This window comes from Melopsittacus undulatus, chromosome 4 (genome assembly GCF_012275295.1).
Source record: "Melopsittacus undulatus isolate bMelUnd1 chromosome 4, bMelUnd1.mat.Z, whole genome shotgun sequence".
Classification (NCBI taxonomy): domain Eukaryota; kingdom Metazoa; phylum Chordata; class Aves; order Psittaciformes; family Psittaculidae; genus Melopsittacus; species Melopsittacus undulatus.
Genome location: NC_047530.1, coordinates 65,492,120 through 65,504,966, shown reverse-complemented (window position 1 = coordinate 65,504,966; position 12,847 = coordinate 65,492,120).

The window sequence follows — 12,847 nt, the reverse complement described above, 5'->3', positions numbered from 1 at the left end:
TTATAGCAGGCAGTGGAGAACACTGGTTTAAGATGTCTTTTAAAACATTTCAGATGTGGTTGTCCTTTACAAGGGGCTTTATTTTCTTCTTTGCCTGTTTGCGGGTTCTTTTGAGATGAAGAAACTTGATCTTATCTTTTAGACACGCCAGCACATTCCTAATGCTCTCCCAAAATGCTTTCCTTCCAAATCACTAATACTCCTTCAGACTGATAAATCAGAATTAAGAGGGCATTGGGGAAAAAAAAAAAGAAAAAGAAAGAAAAAGATTCTGAACCTTTTCCCCCTCTCTCCGTAAGAACAGGTATCTGCTCTGATGTAAACTTTCAGCTCAGTGTAGTGATAATTGTTGGCAGGTGGTTTTTTTCCCATGAAATATGCTCTTCATCTTCTTGAGGTGCTTTATAATTTTGTCCAAAGTGAACTTATTTCACCTCTCTGGACTTCACAATTCCAGCTTCTTCTTCTGTCCTAATAAATTTTATTTTTAACATACTTTTCTATCACTGAGTGACGGGTTGAACACTGTTTCCTAAAGAAGACATTTCAGCCTCAGGAGCTCTCATATTTTGGGAGTCCAGAAGCCAGATGGACTCTTTATCTCATTGATGTGTTTCTTTCTGATCTGAGAAAAAAATATATATATTCCTTTTCTTTTCCTTATCCCTGAAAGTGACTTCTTAATCTATTGCCTTTTTTTGGAGAAAGGGCTTTGGTAATAGTCTACTCTCAGACAGGATCTTTTTAAGCTTTTTTCACATATAGGAACATTTGCCTGCTTCTTCTGCCTAGAAGAGGGTTTATCTTTCATAAAGGGGTTCTTTATGCTCCACCAGTATGAGTCACATGTATCCCACAGAAGTCAGTAGAAACATGCTACTTTACAAAACCTGAGGAAGTGGCCCAAGGTCTTAAATCTGTGGTTACTTTAAATTGAAGATGCTTTTAAAATGATTCACCCAAAGCTTTCGGCACAGAAAAAAGGGGGTGTCAGCAGTATGCAGTGTAAAGTATTCTTTGTCTTAGTAAATCAGGACCCCCCTAATCCTATCCTTTCCTCAGATTCATGCCTCATAACTCTTCCCATGAAGAAGGTTCATGTGCACAACTGTGAAGAGTGGTGTAAACAGAATAAGGGAAAAGTAGAGTGCTGTTACAGTTACAGAGCCAGCACTGTTTCCTTCTGCATCTCTGCATGGCTTTCCTAGGTCATTATCTGATTACGTCATTGCATGATTCTATGGTTTGTCTTGTGCCTCACCAAATTTGGCAGTGATTAAAAAAAAGGGGGGGGGGGGGGGGGGATAGACACCACAAACAGACAAAAATCACCACAAAAATAAGCGTTTCAGAAAGTCTGGTTGCTTCTCAGAAAAGTTATTGTCAAAATTTTACTTAAAATTTCTATGTGCTCCACTGTTATCCTCTGAATAAACTCCTGAAAGTGAGAACTATGGAAACACTCTGAAAACTGAGTGATTTTTAGAACAATCATGAAATCACAGAACCATAAAATAACTGAGTTTGGAAGTGACCTCAGAAGGGATTTAGTCCAGCCTCCTGCTCAAAAAGGGTGAGCTGTGGATCAGACCAGGTTGATCAGAGCTTTACCTAGTTGCATCACAGAAACTTTCAAGGATGGATGGAGACTGCCCAGTGTCCCTGGGCAACCTTCATGATTAGACTGGTTTTTCTTTAGCCAGGCTGAAACTCTTGTTCCAATTTATGCCCATTGCCTCTTGTCCTCCCACTATGCACCGTTGTGAAAGAGGCTCTGTCTTCATAACATCTTCCTGAGTTCCAGCAGGCTGCTGTTAGTTGCCTAGAAAACTTTCACAACTCCAGGCAACAAGCCCTATTTCCTTAGCCTCATCTTACTGGACAAATGCTCCAGCCCCCCAAGCATGTCAGTGGCCCTCTGCTGAATTGCTTTGATTTACCAGTGTCTTTTCTGCATTGACAGCCCAAAAAACTGACAGAGCATCCAGATTTGCTCTCACTCTCTTCAATCTGCTGACTCTGCCATGGTTTGTGCAGCTCAGGATGCTGTCGGCTGCCTTTGCTGCCAGGGCACACTGCAGGTTCATGCCTAGCTTGGTCCTGCCAGGACACCCAGGTTCTTCCTTCCCAGCCACAGGACTTTGCATTTCTTATTCTCAGATGCCTTTGTGCTTCTCATTTGGAAACTTGATGAGCCTATACTCTATCGCCTCCTCCAGGCTATTGACAAAGATGCTGAAAAGAACAGGTTCAGTAGGTAATCCTGTGGTGCACTTGTCATGGGTCTCTGAATAGAGGACTTCCCCTGAACCTTCTGTCCATCCAATCAGTTTTCTACCCACCCGGACTGCAACATTCTGACCTGGATAGAGTAATACCGTGGAAGACTGTTGCAAGCTTTGCTACTGTCTTTGGAAAATTATTGTATTGAGAAATTATTACCTTTGGAAAAATACAGCATGGAGATAACTTTTTATGTTTCACAGTTAACTTCACAAAATGTTCTTTTAACTCCAGTATCCTGCCCTGCCTTTAGTGGTTTTGATAAACTGTAGACCTAATTTTGGTATCAGACCAGCTCTTCACTGGAGTATCACTGCTGTCACAAAATCTCTTGATTTACATCAACGGAAATGTTATCAATGTCAAACTCTAACTCTCTCCAAGCTAGGTGACTCAGGGTAGCAATAGTTTATCATTGTTTTTTTCCAGGCATGTTGTCAGGATTGTGCAATGTTTTATTTGTGGTGAAATTAAAATATTCTGATGAGATTTGGGTTTCAGTGTATGTGCGTTTCTTTGAGTAAGAAGTTTGGAGCAAAGCATTAGAATATTTTAGATATGACATGTGCAAATCAGAACAGATGATGGCTCTGACTCCTGAGCAGTCCTGTGGCACTTGCCATTGTTTCAGTTGCTCTGTTTCCATATTGCTAGTGTAGTCAAAACCAATTGTTTCAATTAGCCCTTCAGAGTAAAGCCATGTCGATGTCTTGCATAAATACAATGATCCCTACAGCAATATGTAAAATGTCTCTTTTCACATCTCACAGCTTCTGTGTTGACTTCTGCAGAACTGTAATTAAGTCTAATTAAGTAGACTTACGGAGTTACACTAATGGTTATGTATAAGTACATGTCCCTCACAGCTATTTGTTCAAGACATTCTTCATATCATTTAACTTGCTTCAATTATGCATATTGTATTTTGCCTGCTGATGTTTTTGTGTGGTAATTTTATGAAAGTAAAAGTGGCCTACAGGATTTTCAGTATTATTGAGATCTAAGAGATTTGACATACAGCTTAGTTTCTTTCCACTACTTTTTAAACTCAACTGCTATTAAAATTGCTCCCTGCACTTAAAACTTATTTCATTTGTGTTTTAATTATACCAGAATAGACACAAGATAATGAGAAAGGAAATAAAGTTTAAATAAAAGGTTTTCTTTATTTTGATATAAATAACTACAAAGTTTTGAAAATTTAAGTTTGAGAATGGACTTTATGTAGAAATAAATTCATTATTATATTCAAGAATATTGCTTGCTTTAGTCACACAAGTTGTATTTTGCAGACAACAGATTAACTAAATTGCCTGTCTTTGCTCTTCAGGACTGCTGCATATACAGTGTAAAGTTGTTAGATTCAAGAAACGTTAAACTGTTCAGCTAAAACTTGATGAGCTAGCTTGAAGGCATGTTTCTTCTCTGTTTTTGCTTACTTGAAACAACAGTTTTTCCCACCAGAAGATTAATCCAGCATTCATCTTGTAGCTGTAAATAATTCCTGAAAATAAAATAAACAATGCCCAAACCAACATCGAGACTTAAATATGTAAATTCTCAATCTTCAGCCACACTCTAGTGTTATCAGCATTTAATCTCCTTTCCAAACCACCTAAACTAGTGAAAGCAACTATAATAAATATCAGCAACCTGTTGCTTAGTGTAATCCTGGATTTAGGACTTTCTATTGATGCAAAACACAGGAATGTATGTTGTCTGAGGGGAAGCATCTGAAACACCTCGTTATGCTCTCAACTACCCATAGTGTTTGCAGTGTGGAAGGAGTTCTGCTAGATATTTTTAAATGTAAGACACAACGTATGTAGACAACATGGGGTTTTTAACAAACTTATGGTATATATATATATATATGGATATGGTGTATCTAGAAGCAATGAAGTTATGAAGGCTTGATCAAGACATAAAGAGATTAAGGACTACAGAGACCCACCCCAAAACCCAACAGTTCATCTCCTATAGAGACAGACAGGAGGAGACAGAAGATGGCTTACAGAGTGCTAGCATAACACAGTGGGGAAATTCACACAGGCAATAAAATTACAAAGGACTTTATCTGTGGGGAAAACCACAGAGGCCTGTGTGACACATCTGAACAAACATCTGCTTGTATATCATAATTAGCATGAGAGTTGACAGAAAGAAAGAGTAAAAGCTGGGCAGTGTGCTGAGGTAGATATATCTAGACTGCTTCCAGAGGATACTCTACCAAAAAGACTGAAAGACTGTTAAATGCAAAAGAGCCTAATTTAGTCTTAATAAAGCCTGAAATGTTTCCTTTAAAATGGAGAGAGCTCAAAGCATTGTGTGTCTTTGCTTTTAATCAACTCAGACTCTTTCTAAGTAGCAGCACACTCTGTCACCAGACCCCTTCAGCCACAAGGAAGTCTGCTTGTACGTTCACCAACTCTCCCAGTAGTCCTGGAGTATTTATGTAGGAGATACAGGTTCTTGGCTTCCTGCTATAACTCAGCTGTTTGCCAAACCTTGCTGTTCCACAAGCCTGCTCCCTCAGCCACACTCAGTGGCACTCCATCTCCAGGGATCCCAGGATTGCCCCAGGGGGTTCCATGTCACCCTATCTTCTTAGAAGATTGTAGCATGCTTTGTGAAGAAGAATACATGTGTACATGTGATGTGTCAAATCTGTTTTGGTTATTGGTGAAACCAAAAGGTTATTGGTGAACCGAGTAATCTAACAACAGAAAAGAGCAAAAAATATCTTGAGATACCAGAGGGAGCAGGTGAAGGGGTGATGGATTTCTGAAACTCTAGACTTGGCTGGACGTGGTTTTGGCGTCTTAGGGCCTATCCTTTCTGTGTCACTGAGGTAGAAACTAAGGAGACATGAGTTACATGGACACAGAGGTCCTGATGTTCTATCAAAGAGAAGCCAATGCTCATTAAAAGAATTCAGTCTTAAATGCCTATTATCTACATAGATGAGTAACCTACATCAAGGGAGGAAGTTCAAATGAACTGAAATTCAGAAACAGATGCATGAAGAAATTGAATCAAACTGGTATTAAAAATGAAATAAAAGGCAGTAGAGGAAAAAAAAGCAGGACTGTTTAAAAACGAAAGCACAAATGAACTAAGAAAATTAATTGTGACTGTTGTTCTTTGGGTAGTTACGTTGCTGTTTTTAAAGGTAAGCATCTATGTTCTCTATGCAGAGGAATAACAGGCTTGTGATCTTCTTGGAGAATTATGAAGTCCTTCTTACAGAAGCATTAAGAAATACAACTTTGCTCAACTTGTTTGACAAATAATTGAATGAATAATTCTGGATGACAGTTATGTAACTTCCCCCAGGCTTTTGTATGGCCAACAGTTGTCAAAGATTCAAATTAGTAAACTTTTCAAATTAATTCAATCTTATGTGTCAATCATCTAAGAAATTATGTATACCTTAAGGGGAACAAACACAAAAGAACTACCACCCTTGGTGCATTCTATTTTGTTTTGTTTTGTTTACTGCCTTTGCTGTTGGTATCATATAGATGTTATTGTTCATTTTGGTATTTTTAGAGCACTCTTTTTAATATCTGGCATGTGACTGCCCTGCAGTGAATAGCAGTAAGAAGCTGTCAGTTTAATAGGCTTGCTTACAGATTGCTCTTTCTCTGTGCTGTCATTGTATGTAAGATGCACAGAGCCACAAGCTAAAGAATACTCCTTAGTGATGGAATAACTCCCTCCATGCCATTATTACTGTTGTTTCTTGGTGTGTTCCTGTGAAGCTCCATTGTACTAGATGCTATGCAAACTCAGAACAAAAGTTTGTTCTGCTACAGAGTCCATACAGTGCCAACCATAAAACTAACTTCACACCACAGGTCCTGGAAGAGCACAGGAAATAAATTAGCAGATGTGGGAGAAAGCTGTAAAGCCTGTCTTGCTACTCAGGATTGGCTCCATGTCAGGTGAAGTCCATGCATGTTTCTTTATGTAAAACCCAGGTCAGAGGCTAACTACAGAAATCCTGATACAGCTTTCCATGGGTGACCAAGAGATCTCTGGGCAGCAATCAATGGGAAAGTTGAATTAATCCACCCTTGTGCAGCTCTAGTGACTTGGAAAACCCAAATCCATCTTTTCCACTAAGGATCAACTACTGAGGCAATTTCTGATGATCTGTCCTACTGGCTTGAATACAACCAGTGGCAACCCCGTAACATCCCCCAAATCCCTTGATCTGTTCCAGCATTTAATCACTCCAGTCATTAGCAGGTTTTCCTGTCTCCTAATCCCACATCTCACCTGCTAAACCTGTTAAGTTTTATCGCAAAAGTAAGCAGAGATGGAGAAGATTCACTTTATTTTTGCAATTATCTCACAGAGAGATAAAAAATTAAATAATATCTCTCTCCATTTCCCCCTTCTTTAGCTAAAGCCCTAGTCCTCAGCTTTGTCCTCATAGTCCATGTTTTTGATACCCTCAATAGTTCTTGCCGCTGTCTATTAGGATCTCAGAAAACTATTCCGCATCTTTCTTTACATGCATGCCCACACCTGAACTCTGTAGTATGGCTGAGGCCTTGGCAGTGTGAAGTAAAGCGGAAGTAAAGCCTTATCTTGTTTTGCAGACTCTTGTCTTACTTATGACATCCCCACAGGGATGCTTGCCTCTTTCTTCACAACATGACATTGCTGACTCACATTCAGTTTGTGAGCAATTAGCATCTTCGGATTGTTGCAGTAATGGTAGTTGTGCAATTAATTATTCCTGTTTAAATATTGACACTTGTTTGTGTGTACCCTATTATAGCATACCCCATCTTTCTCACCTATTTTGTGAGTTCTCAGTTTTAACTCACAAGCTTCCACAATTCCTCCCTTATGTTTCATACTTCATGTCATATCCCTATGTAGAGAGTGATGACATTCATCCCCTTAGTGTTAGCACTTAAGTCCATTATTATAGGTCTTGAATCCACACTTATCAGAGAGAGTCTCGTGTCTATGAAGGGCATCACAGCACAGCCAGTAATGTTCCATCCCTGCTTTCCCTGCAGGCTTTGCTGATTATACCTATTCTGGAGCAGCAGCAGCATTAGTGAAGTTGTCCTATCAAACGTAATACAAATGCTACAGACAGCAATTTATAATTACTTTAATACCATAAGAAGGAATTTACAGCACAAATTGGGTTAGAGACTTCAGTGACTTCTCTAAAGCAGCAGTTTGTAATCCTAAAGAGATCTGAAGGGTGAGGTTTCAATAGAAATGCATTAAAAGCTCAGCGTCTTGTCTTTGGCAGGGAAGTCAGTGATAGACATACCTGGCTACAGAACACAGAATAGGCAAGGAAGGGTCCTGCAGATTGACCAGACTGTCCCTTGATATTCAATTATTATATGAACTTCAGTGCCTTTCTAAGACAATCTTTTTAATATGAGAAACCAGTCTAACTACCAGAAATATTAACACATTTTCTGCTGCTCTTTATGGTGCAATAGTCACTTTGTGACTTATGAAAATGAGCCTTACAGAAGGTCTACAAAAGCTGGGAAGCTGAAAAGGTCAAGCTGCATTGCTCTGAACTTGCACCTCTAATGCTCTGCAGTTGAAACAGTGTTTCTTTTGATAAAGACCTAGTCTTGCATAAACCCCACAAAGCTAAGAACACTCGATCATTCCTTTAGGATTAATTAATTTCCCAGAAACCAACTAATGCATTTTAGAAATAGCTGCAGCAAATGTTAAGAAGAGATTAATCTTTCATGCCTTTGAGAACCTTTTAGACAAAATGAAGACACATTCAACTTTCCCTTGAGTTCCAAATGTGAGATCAACTAGTTTACATGCTAACTTTTGTGATAAGACATCATTTCAAATGGAAAAAGACTTGCTGAGAGCAAAAGTTGTTAAGCCATTTAACACCAGTAGCAAGAGAATGTTTCAGTAACAAAGCTTGTAATAATTTTCTCTTCAGGTGGAACTTTCAGAGAACACTCAGAGCTTCTTCTCAGTCTGAAACCTCCCTTGGTCTTAGAAACTTAGAGGGAAATTCTTTGCAATCAAAACAGGCCACTTTTGATTCATTCGTGGCAAGGAGAGAGTCCTGCTTTCATTAAATTAGGTAACGAAACACTTCATTTCCATGGACGAAGAAGCCACTTTTTAGAAGGCTGACAGCTTGTGCATAGGGTGAAAACCAGGAGTGATAACTGATAACCTCAGCTCTGACAAGCTCCAATAACTCACTGCATCTCACCAGCGCAGGTGCCAGTGACCTGTCAGACCCTGTAGGGCACAGCCCTGCTAATGGTGCATAGCCCAGCCCAGGAGAGGGCTTTGCCTGTATTGCTCTTAGTCCTTTAGCCCCAGAGACACCAGCTGGCCACCTCCTGTGAGATCTCAGGCCAGAGTCTCCCTCTACTTAATTCAAGACCAGCTTCCTGTAACAAAATAATGTTCTTTCCCATCAAAGACTATTCTTCCCTAACTTGCAAAGTATAGGCATGTTAGCCTTATGAGGTTTATGATTAAATACTGTGAAACTTGTTTCATGCACAAAGAGTTCTTTCCATAACACTGGGACACTGAAACCCCCCACTACCACTTCTTGCACCATAACTAAACCAATATGGCCTTAGTATTTTATGAAATTGCTGAAACTTCAGTGCATGTCACCCAGTGACTGAGTTTAGTAGAGAGTGATAAACTTGTCTAGCAAAACAGATGCCTTTGCATCATGGCTACTTTATACATGTGTGTACATGAGACCATATAGTATGAACAGCACTGCACTCTAACGTTTAGCAATCATATTTCTCACTGATCTTGTCTTTTTATAAGGTTCATCCCACTGCAGATAAATAAACATTTGTATTCACTCTCCCTCCAGAAATAGGATCTCAAAAACATCACAGTGATGCAGGCATTTAAGATGCTGGTGCATCATGTCACAAAAAGGTTGAAAAAAATTATCCATTAGAAGCAATAAATAAACTTCCTTTATTGGTGCAAGGCTGTGAATACCAGTTTCATGCTACTGCCTGTTTTCGGTAGTTTCTATTCCATGATTAATTGTTTACATGGTGTTCAGTGTTAAGCACTAGATAACATATTATTCTTAGTGTTATGACAATATTCCCTGTTGACATCTTTTAGCTGTCTACACTTCTTGCGGCAGACTTGGCAAACATTTCTTGAATATATAATGTTTGCTCACTCCTCTGAGTACAATGTTAAAAATTTAGTTGGGTGAGATTTTTAGATCCCATTTTTGTAGCACACTTGCTAGTCCTCTTGCAGTGCTCTACATTATTAATTTCAGATTAATTTTACCCTCTGGCTGTACACATTTAATGGAACTCCCTGTACAAATACTTCAAGCAAAATGCTGTATTTCCAGGCACATTTATCTAAACTAACAAGAATCAAAAGACTGCTATTGAAGTCTATGCATTTGTGAGTGAAATATTGAAACCTCTTAAAAAAAAATTGAATGTAAATATTATATTTCAGTAATACAGCTCCACTTTCAGTGAATGCAGCCCATTAGGTTTGCTGCTTATCTAAAGCAAGGTTTACTTGTCTGTCTGAAAAATCATAACTAATCAAGTTCTTTCTATTTATCTTCTGAGCATTTCTCCAGAGTGCAATGTCCAAGTACAATAGAACAAATACCACATTCAAGGCAAAATCTGTCTTGACTTTTCTTATGCTTCTCGGTTCTTTTCCCTTATCCTACTCAGACTGCTTTACATCAGAGTGAGGGAAAAGCAGGCTGTCTGGGCAGCTGTGTACACATTCAGTGGACACATCACTGGCTCCCAGACTTTCTTTAGATAAATGGTGATTATCCTTTTCTTCAAAGAAAACTAAGGAAGCCCAAGAAACTGTTGTCACTTTACTCTGACATAACATAGAGAATGTGCAGAGCACAACTCTTAAAGATTGGGGTCCATGTGAGTACCTGGTGTAAACAGAACTGAGATACACTTTGATAAATTATAGCCAAGGAATGGGGCTTCCAGCCCTTTTTCATAGAAGCTGACAATTTTTTCAGGTTATCTGACAGAAAAAGAATATCTGCCATTTGTTAACATGCTACTTATATCAATCAGGTGCTCAGATGCAATGGCAAAGAAGGGGAAGAGCCAAACAGGCATGCCTGAGAGCTCTTACTAAAGGTGTGTACTAAAATGCAGACACAAAGTAGAAAGTAGCCTAACAGAAGTTATCTAGGACTGACTCTCTGTCCATACCAGGAAACAGGCCTACACCTTCACTGTGGTAGCCAGATACTGTAGAAGTATAGATACCAACCAGTGTTAGGTGACAGGAAAACAGGCAGAACACTGACAGTGTCTATAGAAACACATTTTTTGGCTTCAGAGACAGGTAACATAGCAGTACAGTCACCCTAGGGTGTATATAACCCCTTGAAATGAAGAGCAAAAAAAGGCTGGCACCACCATTCCTTCTATCACTGGTACTAATCAGGTCTGGGTTCTTACAAAGGAAAGAAATGGTACATATTTGGAAAAAGAACAGAGATTCATCTGAAATGGAACAAAAACAGAGAAGAGAAGACAGACATCATGCACATGCTCTCTAAGAACGTTCAGTTTCCTCAAAGGTATCAGCAGTGTTGTGGTTTAAAACCAAGTCCGCACAGCTCATTCACTCACTCCCCCCTTTGCTCCCCCAACTCTCAGGGAGTTAGGAAGGAGAATCCAAAGAAAGTAGCCCCCACGGGTTGAGATAAGCACAGTTTAATAACTAAGTCATAACACAAATCACTACTGCTACTACTACTACAAATAATAATTATAAAGCAAATAACAAGTGAAGATAATACAACACCACTGACCCATAACTCACCCCACCCTGCCCAATCGAGCACCGACCGATGCCTCCTCCAACCCCCAGAGCTCTCCAGCCCTTCCGAGTAACTCTTGGTTACATCCTGAGCATGACATGCTATGGTATGGAATACCTCTTTGGCTAGCCTGGGTCAGGTGTCCTGTCTCTCCTTCCTGGCAGAGCATGAAGCTCAGAAGGTCCTTGGACAAACCAAAACATTTGAGCAGTAATTCAAAACATAGGTGCTATCAGCACTGTTCCCAGCCTGAAAGTCAAAACACAGAACTGCACCAGCTACCAAGAAGGAGAAAAAATGACTGCTACTGCTGAACCCAGGACAAGCAGTAAAATAACACACTGAGAACAGCTGCCCTATGACAGCTTAATACAAATCAGGCAATTGTCTAGTTAAACATGTAAGGGAAAACAAGAGAGGAAAATAAGTAGTAGTTGTCCAACAGTGGATTATAAGGTTTCCATATCTTGCTTAACTGGACAATGCATATTTTTAATTTTATACTGGGGAAAGTCTGTACACCTTTCAGCTCAAGTAGCTATACTGTGCTGTTGGACTCCATCTGCTTTCAATTCAATTTTCGCATTGCACACACTACTTAGTCTGAAGGGATTTTCCTCTAGATCCCTCACACTTGGGTGAAGGAGAAGAACTTGAAACCTGCTGGTTTTCAGAGGTAACTAAAAGGCTACTCTGGTTATGCTGAATTCTGGAAAAGGACACAGAAGGAATTTGTATGCCACTATGGTGAAAGGGAAATAGCAATAGTCTTGTCTTTTGCCTGTCCTCCACATATTCAATGGACGCAGTGAGCCTCAGTATATACTGGTGCACCTCCCCATACTTTTGTATGAGGAAGTATGGAAGCAAAACTTCTCAGTTAGAATCTTACCATAAAGAAGGTGGATGGCAAACTAAAACCGAGTTAAAAAATCAATAAGGATATTACTGTATGCAAGTAGCCTTGCTAGGTAAAGAGAAATAAAAACAGTGTTTGGTGCAATTTTAATTTTGGGAAGGCACTGAAAAATTCCATTGGCTACAAAACATACAGGGTAATTTTCCAGATTCTGTCATTTATGAATGAGGAAATTGGCTGCAATATTTCTTCTTGACTTTATAACTCTACTAATAAATAATACACTAGCATATCCAATTTCATAGCGCTAAACAAGATGAGAAAGATTCAATATTCAGTAAGCTCACTTATAGAAATCAACAGATCTTCCAGTCAGTTTTATGTTCAGGAACAGTTGTTCCCCACCTCATCTGAAGTTCACATTCCCAAAATCAATAGACAACTGAGAAGGCCTGTAGGTCCTTTTCATACAAATCAACAAGTTCTGAGCTCTATCCTGCTGTTCCCAGATAGGTAAATTAAATAATAATTGTATTACCCACAAGACCTATAGATTCCCTTCACAAGTCTGATGCCACATGATTTCTGAATTTCAGCCACTCTGTGTGTATTGTATGAAAATTATAGAAGAACAGCTCAAAGAACAGAAGTATGAAGTATGTGCTAAGCATTTACATTTATGCAGTATTTCAAGAAGTATTTCAAGTTTAGTTTTCCACCTTAAACCAGGATTAGCATTCAGGGCAAAGAAAGTGAGGCTTGGAAATCTGACCAGCTTTTTCTCCAGCCTTCTAACTGGCTAGAAGACTCTGTTAGGGAGTCTGAGACCACAGCCATATGGACAGTAA